We start from the raw sequence: 17,020 nt of genomic DNA on the forward strand, positions 1-17,020 counted from the left end.
AGTGGGCTTAACTGCCATGGCTCCAGCATTAGGAAAGGCTGCTGTGATCATGGTGGAACTGTGTATATTAGAACAAGTAACCTCCTCACATCACACCCCCATATTAAAGTTGTGGGCAGAAGTGGGTCACATTTTATATTTATTTAGATTTAAATAAGATGCCTATCCCCAGACCTAGGCACCCTAGCTGCTATTTAAAACAATGATCCATGCTAAGAGTAACTACCCAGTACCACAAGAGAATTAACTTAACCAGCCAGTAATTCAAACAGCAAGAGAATATATTTAAACAGCCTCCCACCCACCCAAAATCTCTAGCAAACAGACAGTGTTTGTAGCATGGCTTAAAGGTAAAGAGATTCAGACCATTTCGTTATCGAGAGTAGGGAGCAAATTCCAGAGCTTGATGTAGAATGATATTTGAAGTGTTTTACAAACCTTAATTAACTAAGTATCACACCACCCCCACAGGAAGGGAAGTGCTTTTTCCATTTTAGAAACGGGCAAAGTGAGGCAAAGAGAAATTAAGTGACTTGGTCAAAGTTAGCCAAAAATCTGTCAGGGCCAGGAATAAAAAAAGCCCACATCTCCAGACCCCCGAGTCCTGGACTTGTAGAGAGCTTAGACATTTTACATACTATAGTTTTGCATGCAGTCCTAGGAAGGCTTGTAGGAACTGAGAGGCAATGTTTTCCTTTGGGAACGAGAAGCTTTAATTCTTGTAGCCTAGCAAGAACACAAAACAGTATTATCTTGGGGCAATGGGAAAGCTAATGCATGTCATCTCACCACCGTTCTTGGACTGAAGAAGAAGAAAAACAAAAACAAACCCAAGGGATCCATAAATACTGAACTAGAAACAGGATGGCTATGCTGGATCATTGTTTTGTGACTGTGGCATCCTTCAGCTAGCTTTATGTCTTGTACTTAATGGCAAGAGGAACCTAAACGTTTGCGTGATGTGAACAAGGAAGAAAAAATTCAGTCTCTGCCTCACCACAAACTAACAAATACAGGTAGAAAGCCATATACCAATAACACGAGCCAAAAAGTCCAGCTTGGGGAGCGGGGGCGGGGCAAAGAAGGGATGGAGGAAAGTAGTCTCCTGACATGGCCACATATGGGGGAGGTGGGTAAATAGGAAGATGATTTATTGTGCTAACCTAAACACTAGGAAAATCTGAAAAACTAGAAGGACAGAAAACAACTGAAAACTATACAGAGACAGTCATAAATCCAAGGGCAATAACACACACTAATAACTGATTAAGAGAAGATTTTAAATTGCATCTGGTTTTAAAAATCAAGAAAAGAAAAAAAAAACTGGTCAGGCAATACATTTCCATGGATTATAGCAGCCCTGGAATGAGATGTGGGACACCAAGCCAAATGCGGTAATTTTACCCGCAGAGAGGTGCAGTAACCCCCAGAAAGACATTGCCTGAAGTGGGTTTGGTCTGAAATGGAAGAGGATATATATTTGAAAACAATGTTAAAAATACATTTTAGGGAAATCAGAAAACTCCAGCTGCATCTGGAATTCTAAAGCAATTTCAAAAGGAAGAAAATGTAACAGAGCTCCAGACAAAGACAAACAAGGATGGGAGAAGTCCCCTTCTTTTGAATTCACTGGATGCCAGATATCAGGCTTTCCATTCAGATAGTGGATATAAATTGGGAGATTAAGACTGTGTGACAGGATCTAGCTACGCTGCTGGCTTTCCCAGCAAACAGGGGTCACAGAACTGGACTAGATCCCAAGAGGGAGAATTTTTCCCCATTTGCTTTCTGGTTATGATAAATCATTCTATTTGCTTGTAATAAATAGTGCCCTTTAATCCTCCAGAGCCATGAGGAAGAGACCTGGAAGATCAAGACTTTTTTGGGGGTAGGGTGGGGGACGGAGCTGCTGAACTATTGGACTGGCCAAACACAGACACAACATTTTATATACACAAGAAAATGCATATAAAATGCTCCAAGACTGCTGTGCTTAAATTTTTTACAATAAACTGTAATCAGTGGGACTCTGCATATCTATAGTGTTAAATCCTTCTCAGAAAGAAAACTAGACCAGAACCAAATGGAACTTTTTACCCCATTTTCGCTGCAAAAATTACATTTCTATATACTTAAATAAATAAAGTCTTAGTATAGGAGGTGTGATGTGTGCCATGTGCACTGCTAAGTTTACAGCATCACCACCCCTCTGACAAGACTTCAGCCCAAAATGGTGTATTTTTTGTTTGATCTGCCAATTTTAACAAATGTCCAGAATCATGGGCCAAAATCTCATGTGAACAGCTATGGCCCTGAGATTTAGCTGTTTCTGGGCTGGAAAGGGAAAATAAGTCTCTCTTGTTTTTGTATCTGTCCCAGAACCAAAGTCACAAGAACAGGTAATTTGAACCAAAACCCATAGCTGCTTCCACTCTAAACCCTCAAATTGCAATACTGTCAGCACCAAGCATTCAAAAATCATTCGTTAGCACCCTCCACACCTCCCCCCAAAAAAGTGATGAGATTGGCTTAGAAGTCAGGAGAATGGTACGGACTTTAGACCCCCTTTTTCTAAATGAAAGCAAAGATTTTCACACAGACGCATGATTCCAGAAGCTGGGACTTTAAATGAAAATGGCAGGACTCATAATAAAAGTAACTAAACTAGGCAACAGATTCAAGGCCAAATGTTGTCCTTGTTATTAATGTCTAGTGACAGTCCTGTTAAGAACGATATTTAAAGTAATTAACAGTTCAGAAAATAACCAGTGCTCTTCAGAATTTTCCAGGTACTTGCTCTGGTAGAGATGGTTTAAGACAAGTGCTTGAAAGTCCTTGGTGCAGTCTGTGAAATGGGATAAATACTATGGAAACAAAGATTTTTCCGGCAATTAAAAACAAAACCAAAAAACATACCTGTTCCTGCCGGTTTTATTTTTCACGCTCAGGAAGACTCAACCCTTCACAATCAGAGGCTTTGTCTGCACTCGCACTTTTGTTGGTAAAACTTCTGTTGGTCAGGGGTGCGGAAAAAACCACCCCGCCGACAGACATAAGTTTCATCAACAGAAGAGCTGGTGTGCACAGCGCTACGTCGGCAGGAGACGCTGTCCCACCGACATAGCTACCACCATTTGTTGGGGGTGGTTTAACGATGCTGATGGGAAAGCTCTCTCCCGCCACCATGGAGCAGCTACACGGGAGACCTTACAGCAGCGCAGTGGTACAACTGTGCAGCTGTAACATCTGTAGTGTAGACATAGAGTTCTTCGGAGAAGCTGAAGTCTCAGATTATGTCTACACTTGCAGAGTTTTTGCGCTGTAAGTTGCACCGGTGAAAGTAAAGTGCTGGTTTGAGTACTCACTTCATTCCTCAGGCGTCAGAGAGTGTTTACATTACAGCTCTTCCATCGCTGATGAGACCAGCATTCTAGGGCAGCTATCTCACAGTGCAGCTTTCGCCATTTTGACGATGGGTCTTGTGAGAGGGTTGGGGGGGTGATCGCGGGGGATCCTGGGTCCCTGCACAGCCTCCTCTCCCCAAACACGGATCAGCTCCAGTAGCTCTGCATTGCTCCAAGCAGGGGATCGTTTGCTCCATGGAGCAGCCATTGTCATCTGGCCAGATGATAGGTGAGCACTTGCCAAGAAAACAGGAAGGGGAGTTTCAAAGTTCTGGAGCTTTACAGGGGGAGGGGTGGGTGTCTGTTTATCTGGCATCAGAGCAGCTGCCAGAGTGGTCACCTGGGCATTGTGGGATATCCTGCGGAGGCTAAAAGCTGTGTAAACAGGAAGAGCGTGTCTTCACTTGCACATCACCAGTAAGAGCTGTACGCCTCTTGTGGAAGTAGTTTTCTTTTTGTGGTGAAACTTCTGAGTTTCACCACAAAAGGTCATTGGCAAGTGTAGATGCTCTCATATTTTTTGTGGCAAAAAGGGACTTTTTCCACTTTGAATGGCAAGTGTAGACATGTCCACAGGGTCTGAAATTTAGTTTATTCCATTCCTGTGCTTGGGGTAGGGATGTGTGTGTGGTAAAGAGGGGTGGGGGGAATAGAAAGGTGGCGTTAAACTACCTTTGTGCTCACTGTATTCTAGGGCTATGCAAGTGCTGCTCTAACACACACAACACACACACACCGCTTTCCCAGGACTCACAGAATAGCTGCCATGCAGTGCATATGAGCTATGTACCGATACACTCCTGATCTGACCCCTACAACTTGGGCTAGGAGCAACTCTGCCTTGGTCAGTGAGGTCCTCTGCATAGGGGGTTTCTTAGAAGAACATTTCTATCCTCGGTAAAGTCCCTTTATGCTGCCAGAGTACCCTAAAGGGACCTTAGTGTACACATGAGAATCGGTCCCTGAGACATCACTGGGCTGGGGGTGCGGTTAGTGAACGGGAAGGCTGGAATGATTTGAATACATACACGTCGGCCTGAGTCAAACAGAATTGTTCATAGCTTCAGAAGGCTGAACTTACATGTTAAGTACCTTCCCTTCCCCCACACCCCATTAAGGATTAGACTGTCCGCTCTCCAATAATGGGCCCTGTTCAAGGGTGAACAGATGTAATACATGTCAAGCTTAGAACCTAAGAACACAGCTGGCACTGAAAAAGTCAGCCATTTTCCATGGCTTTTGTCTTGCCACAGAGCCAGTTTGATTGTGGGCAGGGACTCTATAGATTCTGTGGAAGGTTCAATGAATCAGATACCTTTAAAACATTCCTCTTTATCACTGAATAATAAAATACTCGCAGATGGTGTTATTTACTCACATGAGACTCTATGAGAAAAGACTATGTTGAAACACGTTTTGTAAAAAGCGTGAGTTTTCTATTGGATAGAAGGTTTGCGTTGTACCTTGAGAATGCTCATTTAGTCCTTTTATACAAAGGCCTATGGACAAGAGACCTCCTCATGGTCACACTGGCAAGACTCGGTGCGCTCCCAGCAGTTTGACATGCCCTGGGAATTAGAAGTGGCTATAGGCTACAGCAAATGTCAACAGACTCGCTTCAAGCGGATAAATAGGGCTGTTTGATTCACGAACAGTATAATCCTTTTTGTTGATATATTCATTTTAAAAAACCGTGATAGAAGTAAGAAATTCTTCACAACTGGCAATGGATCAGTCATCCCCTAGGGAACGGAAATAAGACAAGACACAGGTTATTGGGGTAGGCAAAGGTTTTCAGCTAAGCTGGTTGAAGAGTGTGGGGGGAATCCTGAAAATTTTTCGAGTGTTTTAGTTAAAAAAAGAAATAACTGGATGAAACTTTCCCACCCAGCTCACGTTTTCAATGAGGTTGGACATCCAGAGCGCTGAAGTGCAGAGATGACTTGGTATAGAATTACCCCATTTCGGTTACATAGAGAAGCGAATGACTGTTAAGCATTCTCCACACTGAGGGTGGGGGAAGTTTGCAAAGTCACTTCCCAAATTGTTCTGGTTCATTGTTTTTTGGCAGCTTTTTGGCATGATCTGTGAATGTTTGAGGTTGGTCACACTGCACATTTGCACAACTCTGTTGTAACTCAGGGTTTAATTCAGGGCTTTTGTGAGGTGAACAGGATAGGGAGAGCCTTTGGCCAACCTTCTGCCTAAGGACAGGTTTCAGAGTAGCAGCCGTGTTAGTCTGTATTCGCAAAAAGAAAAGGAGTACTTGTGGCACCTTAGAGACTAACAAATTTATCTGAGCATAAGCTTTCGATGCATCCAATGAAGTGAGCTGTAGTTCAGGAAAGCTTATGCACAAATTAATTTGTTAGTCTCTAAGGTGCCACAAGTACTCCTTTTCCTTCTACCTAAGATGTATTTAACACTTTGAGCCTTTGAAATACAAGGGCCCAGCCCAACTTCTATTGAAGCCTGTGGTATATGGAGTTATCTACCCCTTTCAATGTACAGTGATAAAAGACTGACAAATATTCAGACTGCAGAACCACTGACGTGACGCAAACACTGCTCCATCAGAACTTATTGCAAAAACGTGGAATTCTTTTAGTTGTTTCTTTTCATTAGTGTTTAAACACTACCACCCCCACTCTGGACTGGAAACTATTTTTTTAATGACACCTATAAAGAATCGCTCCCTCTATAATTAAGAATGGTGCCACTGATGGATATCTAATTCTGGATGATGATATCATCATGTTTATATAGGAAAACTTGCAAAGGGTTCCAAAAATGATTTTCAAAAAATCCACCACAAAATTATTCCCAGGCCTTGCTGTTCTGCATGTATTTATTTGCAACAATGAGTGTGGCTTTATGGGAGCAGATGGGCAGTCCCAGAGAGGATGATTTGTTTCCCCTCTTTTCTTACTTCATGATGTATTTTATGATTTCAGCAGGTCAGTGGCTGCCATGTGTTCTTTCTAATCTGTAAGTGCTTTTCGTTTGCTTCATTCTTGGCAACCTTAGTATTTACCAAAGCAATCAGATACGGACAGATGATGGCGGCGTCCTAGCCTCCTTGAGAGTTCAGTGCTTGGATGTTGGCAGCAGATAAAGAAATATGGATTGTGTTGCTGGTTCAAACTTTCAGGGGTGTGTGTGTGTGTGTGTGTGTGTGTGTGTGTGTGTTTAACACCCTCTTGTAACACCCTCAATAGATGTAATACTGATGAGCTGCTTTATGGAGAACAATAGATGTCAACTAGATTACCTTTGTGGTTTTTTTTTTAAATAGGCCTGGTTAGTTATAAATCCTCCATGCCCATTAACCTCTGAACCGCATTGATGATATCTCTTCTGAGCTAAATTGCCTGTATTTACAGACATTTGTTTCTTCACTTAGAGCTCTATTCAGGAGAAAAAATCGCCCATTACTGCACCGTTCTCATGGATTATAAATGAAAATCCTCTCTGTTTGTAAGATGATGCTGTTCACTGAAACCTGTTATGAAAGTGGACAGCTCTCACTGATGCACTCAAGGGCGGAGTCCAAGAGTAGAAAGTTAATCACATTGATACCAAAACTATTCAAGCAAAATAGTAGGCAAGAACTGGATCATTTTCCTTAGCTGAATTCAAAGGAGCAAAAACCTCCATGCCAGTACTATGAGGTCATTTGCTATCACTGTTAACTTCCTAGCTGTAGTGCTAGCAACGATGGTCTAAAACTGCGGAGACCTTGGATGAAGTTGCACACACAGCAGGGTAGCACAGAAATCGTATAGCAGCAACCTAGTGACTTAAACTGAAGAAATCAGATGGGCAGGGTCAGAGACAGGACTGGCAACATGCAATCAAACCACCAGAAAAACACACGTCAGAAAGATATACGATGACAATTTAAGGAAGATGGGTCCGGCAATAACAAACACGCTCATTTATGAGGATCCTGCGCATACCCATGCTGCCAGTTAGTTGCTTGAAGGGACCATAGAGTGCTATCGGGGAGATCACTCTTCCCCACTTCTTTCACCCTGCTTATTGTGCTGCTCCAAACAGTCTGCATGCGGCTGCTGTGGGAGCGGACGCCCTGCCGGGCCTTCTCCAAGTGAGCCCTGCATCTGGGCAAGATCAGAGTAGCCTGCCTCATTGCTCCTCAGTCTATCCCTGCTCCGGCTTTTCCATGGGAGTGGCTAGTTGTCTACACATTCTGGTACATGCCTTAACTCATTTTATCCTGCACTACCTTTTCTTCCATGTCTTATGGGCTTGAATTTTCTAAAGGGGTGCACGATTTAAAAAAAGAGTGCATAACTGCATGCACAATAAATAAAAGCAAGCCTGCCTGCCTAATTTTCCTGTGCAATTCCTGTAGTTAAACACAAATATCTAATTGTCAAGGGCCCACCTGACTTTCTGGGGGAACAAACATCCCAAGGATTACCCAATTTACTTTTTTCTGCACACCAGAGAGTAGAAAGCTCTTACTTTTGCCCTCTTTCCACACAACAGTCTGTGCATTTTAAAATCATTCATGCTTTTCGCCCTCATTTACTCTGCTGTTTAGTAATCTACAAACTATAACTTCCATTGCAACCAGTAGATAGCACGGTGCATGTTACTTTTCACATACACCTACATATCATGGTGACTGCTGTACAAAAATACCTAATAGAGTGCTTTTGAAACACACAAAAACTCACCGCTGTCTCCACCCTTGTGTCTCATTCAAGCATTTGCATATTTCATGACTCCTTAAAGAACATTGTGTCATAACAAATGGATATACAGTACAGCCTATTCCAGATCTGAAAGCTCATTTTAAACTTCATTCTTGGCTTTTCTATTTTAATCCTAAACACACGTTTTTGGAAACTCTTTCTAAACCATTAACACGTTGTCATGAAAGGAAAGATTGAGCTTAGCATTTTTTTTCCTTCTACCAACTATTTTAGTGTCACCTTTTAGTGGCTAACACAGCTGCAAAATAAAGCGGCTAAAATTGTGTATAAAATTCTGGCTGCTGCCCATTCTTCTATAGCAAAACTAATTTCCCGCTGCATGGCTTTGCGTTTTCCTCACCTGTGCATCTGATTTCATTGAAATTCCTGCACATGTCACTAAGATGTACATCATGGCCCTGGACTAAAGCCCACTGAATTTCCATTGGCTTCAATCGGTTTTGAGTCAGGCCCCATATTCACCAAGAAAAATGCTTCGTTTGCCTCAACTACGCCTTCCGAATCCCCTTCACATACCCACTCTGAAGACCTCTTTAAATGAGAACTAATTTCTAAAGTAAAGAACCAGCAATTACTACATTTATTTATTTTACTGGGATTCAAATTGCAGCCACAGCTCCCTGCCTCCTGGCCAAAATACTGAATAAATAGAGTCCCTATGAAATCTCTCGCCTTTCTCCCATATGGCAGGTCAGAGGGTAAAACAAGGCTGAGTAAGAGTCTGCTGAGGGAGGAGACACTGGACCATGTGAAGTCAAGAGGAAAAAGAAAATACACTAATGTGCATCCACATGGACTGAATGAAGGAGGGAGAGCAGGAGAACTGGCATAACAGAACACTGAGAAGCAACTCGGAGCTGAATATATAATCCAGCTGCAAAGAACGTTGTCAGAGACCACTTTATGGGGAGAGCATGTTCCTATTTCAATTTGCACTGTGTTCATACTTGGTTGGCTTTATTCTGGATAGTTTATAGTTCCCCATAATGGTACTTACAGCAACTTTGCAGATGGTGTTCATAATTAGGATATTACAAATGTATTGTATTCTGCAACCAAAGAGTGAGCAAGCTGGTTAGGGAGGGCTGATCACAGATGCCAGGCCATAATGACAATGACAATACTTCCCTGGACATTGAATGTGTAGGAATAGCTGTATTTACCCAGGGTTGGGCTTTCTGTGGGGACTGAACCGAGGACACCTGGATCTAAAAAACATCAGCTGCTTCAACTAAAGGACCAAGAACACTAGTCTGAAAGCCCTAGCAGACTCAAACCTCTCCACCCAAACTAGCTGCTAGAGAGGGACAGAGAGTCACACGGTTCAGGTAACCCGCTAATCAGTGCATGTTACGCCTCCCCCGCTGCCCAATCCACAGACGATGTTGGTCTGTTACAGCCTGAGCCGCAGAGCCTGTCTCTTTAGCTCAAGCTGTAGAGGCTCATGGTTCCAGTTCTGGAGGTCCATAGTTCAGCCATCACGGCAGCTGTCACATAACCACAGGTTGCACATAGCTCAGTTAAATATTAGTAGGGACAAACAATCAGTTAACGCAGATGCCACGTCATCGCTGCATTGTAGGATGATATGTTTTCAGGTTTGAAATGGAAGGAAGACTATGATATAAAAACAAATTTAATGTGGGAATGGGAAATGACTATCCAAAATTCAACCCAACTGACTGCCAGTAGGTTCTGTCATTCTTAGAGAGTCAACATTTACCCACAATTGTACCTCCGATACTATAGCACATCCACCTCCACCCTTCCGCTTGGAATAGGAAATAAACTGCCTCAGGTACCAATTACATCCATGTAACCCCATTGACTTGGCAGAAGTGTAATTAAAAGTAGAATTTGTTACAACAAAGGTAAATTAAACCCTTCATGTGGGGATAAATCCTGTGCTTAGCTCACAACCAAGTAACTAGGCTGGGCACGGGAAGAGTCATACAGTGCCTTCATACCCCTTTACGGTACAAGCCATATATTTTCTACTCAGTAAGAGCAAGCCTGACCACCTCATCATCGCTCAATGGCCACTTTATGGTCTTGAAGGAAGGGTGCTCATTGTCTGTCGAACCAGTTAATAAAAAAGGTGCCAGCACACAGTGACCAAGAATCTACAGCATTATTTATGGTTTCACAGGGCCAATACAGTTTGTTGTGGTGCACTGGAAATGATTTCCCTTTGTGCAACTCTTTACAGCAACACTTAACATGCTGCTGCTTGAATGTTTCCCTTAAATAGAGGCAGAAGTGGCCCCCTGGAATAGCATCTTATGACTCCTGACCACCTTTTTTTTTTTTAAACCCAGTTTCTTGCTGAGCACTTGCTACATGTCAGCAAGGTCCTTGGAGAAACTGCCCTCATCACACTAGTTAAATGAGAGAAACTGCCCTCTTCACACTGGTTAAACGAGTAGGGTTTATTTTGCCTGTTTGTTCTGTGTATTAGTTTAACCTGGGCTGAAATCATCACTCTATTGATACAGAAACCCAAATGGAGGGAAGGGGAGGTCTTGCTCCATTGCTTTAGCATTTATCAGTCAGCTCAGAGCGCTTTGGTTGGCCTCAGTGGGTTTTAAATCAGGCCCTTACAGTAACTATGAAAATCAGTGAAAGCCAGCTTTCTCCACATATAATGCTCCTGAATATGTCCTTCTATGCATAGAGCTCCTCTCAAAATTTCTCACTTATTTCCGGTCACTGAATGATTCTGGATGCATCTCCATTATTATCTTGACCAAGCTATCCCCATGGTGTTTCAGATTCAACGTTGTATATTTAATTGTTTCCATTTATACCAGTACTTTCAAACAGAGGGAAATAGTTTTGAGAGATGCCTTTATACACCCACAAGGTCCAACAATGGCTATTCGCCAGGATGGGAAGGGATGGTATCCCTCACCTCTGTTTGCCAGAAGCTGGGAATGAGCGACAGGGGATGGATCACTTGATGATTACCTGTTCTGTTCATTCCCTCTGGGGCACCTGGCATTGGTCACTGTGGGAAGACAGTGGGCTAGATGGACCTTTGGTCTGACCCAGTATGGCCGTTCTTATGTTCTTAAGAGTGCAAGAATAAGAGGAAATCTCACATGGAAGGGGACAAAGATAAAGGCTTGACTTCATATGTGGACTAAAATGTTTGCAGATATCTGGTCTAGACAAGGATTATTTTAAATAAAAATGGCATCTTTGAAGATATTTCAGCAAGTGAGCAGCTACACCTAAACATTAGAGGGACAAGTAAGGAAGGCAATTTGGACAAGGGTTGTAAAAGGCACTTTCACCACCAGGAAAAGTAAGGAGTGTTGTGTGAGTTATATCAAGGGATTAAAAGGCTAGCGTGGCTGCCTATCAATTATATAGGACTTGTGTCACTGCTACAGAACATTAAATATTGGGGGACTAGTGAAAAATGTCAATGATTAGGGGGTGGAAGTCAGAGAATTGAGGCTCTGGCTCAGCTGAAAGCCCTCAAACATAGCCTTCAAAGCCTGCTGATATGCACCTTTGTTAGTATGGACAGACAGTACCATATTTGTTTACTATGGTTTAAGCACTTCAGCCGAATTAGCCAGTGTTGGAGAAGCCAAGCATCTATCCAAACATCTCTTAGCTATAAGTCCGGGGCGGGGTGGGGGGGGCGATGTGATTATATTTTGGTTAACAGGGGAGTTCAGATTAGGTTCTGCTACTTGAAGCATAACATATAATCAAAACTTCCTGGTGCCCTCCTCCCATGTTGGATAATGAGATTTTTTTCTTTAAAAAAAACCAAAATGGATAAACTCAGTTTGTTTTGCGTTCCAAGAAGATGTATTTAACATTCAAGCGTGCCGACTAACTATGTAGTGGAATGAACCGGAAACAACAGCTTCAAAGGAAGGAATGGAGAAACCAGGTGAGTGGCATGTTATATGCAAACACCTAATAAATATGACAAAAACCCCATTAGACCAAGAGAAGATTACTTGACTTTAAGATTAAGTAGTTTACACCTGCTTCCTCAAAAGATGAAGGAGACGTGAAGACACAGACAAGGAATTTTCTATAGGAAAGGTAAGGAATGATGGAGGTAGGAAGACCTTCCTGATTTGAGTGGGGAGTCATAGCTTTTCCTCAAAGAGCAAAGAGTCAGTCTTTTGAAACAGACGATCACCAATAGGAAGCAGAAGCTAGGGCTGTGTGGAGACAGGTAACTCTGTTTTGTGAAGGATTTCAATACTTTGAAATTTGGTTTCGGTCTGATTAGGAATGAAAACAAAAGATTTCAAAATTCTCCACAAAAGGGAATGGTCTCCATTGTGTTTACCAGTACATTCCAACAGAGGGAAATAGTTTTGAGAGGTGCATTTATATACTCATGAAAGCGCAAGCGGCCACAAGGAATATGAGGAAAACTCACATGGAGGAAAACAAAACTAAAGGTTTGACTTCACATGTGGACGCCTCCTGCACTGCAATTGCATTCACAACCAGCCATAGGTGTACCCCACATGAGAAAATGGAGCGACACCAGTTCTATAAGCCCACGAAAGCTTATGCTCAAATAAATTTCTTAGTCTCTAAGGTGCCACAAGTATTCCTTGTTCTTTTTACCAGTTCTGTATTCATTAGTAGTTTCTCGAAAAAGCAGATAGATATCTTCAAATTATCTCTGGAAAGAAAAGCTAGCCTGGCCCAAACACCAAACAGGCATAAAAACACATTGGAAAGCCTACCTGAGTCAGCCCGCAAGACCCAGTGTGAATATACAACCCACAGAAGAAATGGGAAGATCAGGTCAGGTATTGGCTACCAAGCTTCAAATAGGTCTTTGAAATATTGCTATTTTGTGGCTTGAGCCTCAACAAACTCTAGTCACCACAGACACATCAAGCTACAATGAGAGCTTGTGAAAAACAGCCACTGAGCAGACCCAACTGAGCACAAATCCATCCCACTGCTTGAGATGTGAATGTGGTGCTCTCTCAAGTGACTATGGGTATGTCTACACTAGAGCTGGGAGATGTAAATTCCAACTTGAGAGGACACACTCATGCTAGCTCTAATTGATCTTGCACACTAAAAGTGAAAGTGTCGGCATGGTGATGGGGGTGACTAGTTGCCACAGTATTACCTATTGTCTCAGACAGGATTGTAGTTGGAGTGGCCAGCCCTTCCCATCTCTGCAGCAACCCTTCTATTTTTAGTGCAGTAGCTCAAATCAGAGTTACCAGAAGTCAGTCTCTTTGAGCTGGAATTTACACCTTCCAAATCTAGCACAGATGTACCCTAAGGCTCCTTCTGGCTCCCCCATCCCCGACACACTGTGCACCCCTCGTAGAGCAGCAAGTGATGGGGGAGCTTGACTGTTCCAGCGACTTCGGATGGAAACTACCTCCTTCCTCTCAGGTTGACTATACATTAGAGTGATGTGTCATGCTGCTTGCAAATCCCAAGAAGGCATTTCCTTGGCACAGAGGTAACGTTCCTTGTGTGATGATGACTACAATGAGGACCGATAACTATGTCACCATATATATTTAGATCTACTTTAGATCTTTGTCCCTTGGACAGTTGCAATCTTACTTCCCGTCACACTTCCTCCTCCCCCCCTCCCCCACCTCCATTTCAAACTCTCACATACAACATACCAATGGCTGATTTCTGTTTGATCTCAGTTCTGTTTGACACATTTCGAGTAAGCTTTGGCAAAAACATTCTAAAGCTGAAACTCATGTTCATTAATGATATTCAGATTGCCTCCTACTCTAGGTCTTTAACATGTTGTTTTTATTTGATCTAAGTGCAACTCTAAGCATGATTAATTGCAAAATATTTGTGGTTAACTGGAGAATCTGATACCCCTGCCCTCATATGGATCTGAGCGTATCCTTGCTCAGAGTTCAGGCACATTTCCTGAAATCCTAGTATTAAAGCTTAGCTCCAACTGATCATACACCCTAGAGGTTCTGTAGTTAGCTTGTCTCCAAGCTTGACATGACGTCAGATATTAAGATTCAGCCTTGAGACATAGTGTCCTAAACAGTAACTACTTACATTCGCTGCCTTCTCATCTCTCTTATAAAGGAGGCTTCTCTTCTACCTGGCTTCTCTCTTCTTCCTCCTTTCACTTATGATCACAGGCCTTGTAATAGATGAAAAGCTTGTAGTAATTGTGGGAGTTCAAAGAGCTGTAAGTTGCTATTGTAAATGGTACTCAGCAGGAATTCAGGGACCAATTCTCCTTGTAGGAATTCAGTATCAGAAACGTTGAACAGAGTGATAAATCCAGTATTAATATATATTGCTTATTAAGTGTGAGCCATAAGCCTATCATAATACAATTTGCAGAGGTTCTTAAATGCCAGCACATGAGGTTCTCTGCCCAAGGAAGTCTTCTCAGAACTAGATACATTTTTTCCAGTGGTTACAGCTTTTTTTTTTTAAACCATGTTTTTATATTGTTTAAATCTACCACTAAAAAGTTCTCACATAAGGAACCTTAAGGCTTGAGGCTGTTGCCATGGAAGTTAATGGCAACATTCCCATGGACTTCAATGGGGCTTGGATCAGGCCCTCAGTGAAGAGACATCTTCACCATATCAGTGTAAGAAAGTTTCTAAAATGTCTTTTGAAGGCCACACACGACACACATGAGACTGATGGGACCAAGTGTTGGTCTTATTTATAATCATGTACCCACCTTCATTGCAGCTAGTTTGGGTTTATGAACTCAAGGCAGAATCTTTCCCCCCTCCTGCTTAGTTGGTACAGTAGTTTCTCAGCCATTTTTCTTTTTCTAACCCTCATCTTTTCCCTCTCTCCAGCAACTGGACTGAGAGTTCGCTTTCGGTTGTATTCACTTGATGCTTTGGTAATGAAGTACGTGTAAGTCAGCTCTGCTACTAGCTCATTCAAGGAAAGTGTCTGTTTAATTCACTTAGTAAAGAGCTGCTATCACAAGCATCCTGGTTAGAGAGCAACCTGTGATCTGATGTGTGTCACGTGTACCAAGGAGGACTTTGGCCTGTGAGACCAGCTATAGACACAGTATTTAGGTACCACCGCAGTAGGTTCTCTTGGTTATACCTGCCATAGAACTGGGATTCCAGTGCTCTCGAAGCATCTAAACAGGTTGGCAGGTACAGCCACTAACAGGTTTTTATGAGAGGTCTCTGATCTTCACACTGATTTACAGGGTAGTCCAAGATATTATCAGTTTGGCAAAGTATCCTATACTAGGTCACCTGGGTTTTTAGTAAATGAGCATTCCAAGCTCCTAAAACTTCCATTAACAAAAGACTTGATTAAACCTACCTGATCATTGGAACCTGCCTTTCTTATCTTCTTTCCCTGGATGACAGGCAAAACATTCCTACACAAGCCTTTAGCTTATTGGCTAAGATCTACTGCTTATTGCTTACCCAGAAAACACCAATCAAACCAAGGGAATTAAATGCAGGTTCCCACTCATTACAGAGCCAGAGTTTGGAAGAGAGTGAGGAAGGAGGCAAAAAGATGTCGTTCCTCTTTACCTGGTTTACTTGCATTCCCGCTAGATGCTATCACTTTTACTTATGGAACCTTTTAACATAAAGAACCACATTCAGCTCAGGTTTAGGGTCCAGCAGGGGAAGAGATTAGGTTGCAGAAAAATACACCTCCAGTCCACCAGGGGATCCACAGGAAGACAAGTAGCCTAAGAAAGCGGTGGTGTTGGCCAAAAGGAGGTTCAACAAGGGTGTCCGTTCTGATCAGTGCAACCTCATGCACCGAGCTCCTACAGAGCCAACAACAGTTAAGAAAGCTGCCCTCCCTGATGGAAACTCCACCAGAGGGTGAGTAGTGGTGATCCCAACCTTCCCTCCCTCAGTGTGAGGGAACAATAAGGCACGAGCAAAGCAGCAGGGGGTGTAGCTTACACAGCCCTCTGCCAGCATGTATGAATTTGGCCTATTGCCTATTTAGCTGCATATAGTTACCCATTTAGAGTAAAATCACTCCAGTGACAAGCCAAAAATAACGGAATGTGTAATTCATGAACGAGTGCATGGGCAGAAAATGATGAGTAAGTATTAATAGGATGTGGCACTCCTAAAATTCTCTGCCTGAAATCTCCAGTTGTTTACACAGAATTTCACACCCCCATCTGTAATTCTCAGTAACCCTGACAACAAGCTCCTGTTAAAATAGCATCTCCAGGTTTATGACATTGAATGACTGCAAGGAAAAAAAAAAAGGCCCTGCAAAATCCTGAAGGGAGAGCGTAGGATGCCCCTGTCAGAACTGACACCTATCTATTTTTGATTTACCTCAACTCATCACTTACCAATGCCGTCACCAGTCCATATACAGTGTGCTAGCTTCCAAAACTCCTCCATATGCTTTGACAATGACTAGCTTACAGCACATCACCTGTGGCAGAAAGGGGCTCCAGAATCACATCATTTCATCACACACCTTAAAATATTACATGAAAGAAGTCTACTTCCTTCTTAAAAGAAATACCACACTACCCTAAAACAATGGTACAAATCACTGCATTCACACTACTATAACATTTAATGCTTCAGACTGCAGCTCTACTGTACGGGGTTGGCAGGGTTTTTATAAAAAGAGGAGGTACCACATAGAAAAAAATAGATTCAAAGAAACTAGAAATTATACATTAATTAACTTGTATCTAGCTATAAAGAAACAAAAAGGTTACTTGGTTTTGCCTCTCTACCCTGTGATTTATTATCTAACCATACCCTTACTTCAAAAAATGTTCCCATTTAGATTTGTCAGGTCTAATGGATGTCAGAAGTTTTGTATCTATCCTTGATACAATACCTTCAAAAGGAGTTTTTCCATTCAATTAAAACCAGGGCCGGCTGG

At 42.4% G+C, this 17,020-nt stretch overlaps 1 long non-coding RNA gene across 1 annotated transcript in view; it reads right to left on the bottom strand.

Annotated features, from left to right (window-relative positions):
- Positions 1-16,553, bottom strand: part of LOC122466602 — a 32,231-nt gene extending 15,678 nt beyond the window's left edge. The window contains exons 1-2 of the long non-coding RNA XR_006292245.1: positions 16,470-16,553; positions 14,198-14,384 (exon numbers count right to left, since the gene is read on the bottom strand). This is a non-coding gene — a long non-coding RNA (uncharacterized LOC122466602). The remainder of the gene's footprint in view (positions 1-14,197; positions 14,385-16,469) is intronic.
- Between the last annotated feature and the right edge of the window lie 467 nt (positions 16,554-17,020).

The sequence above is a fragment of the Chelonia mydas genome, chromosome 7, assembly GCF_015237465.2.
Source record: "Chelonia mydas isolate rCheMyd1 chromosome 7, rCheMyd1.pri.v2, whole genome shotgun sequence".
Lineage (NCBI taxonomy): Eukaryota > Metazoa > Chordata > Testudines > Cheloniidae > Chelonia > Chelonia mydas.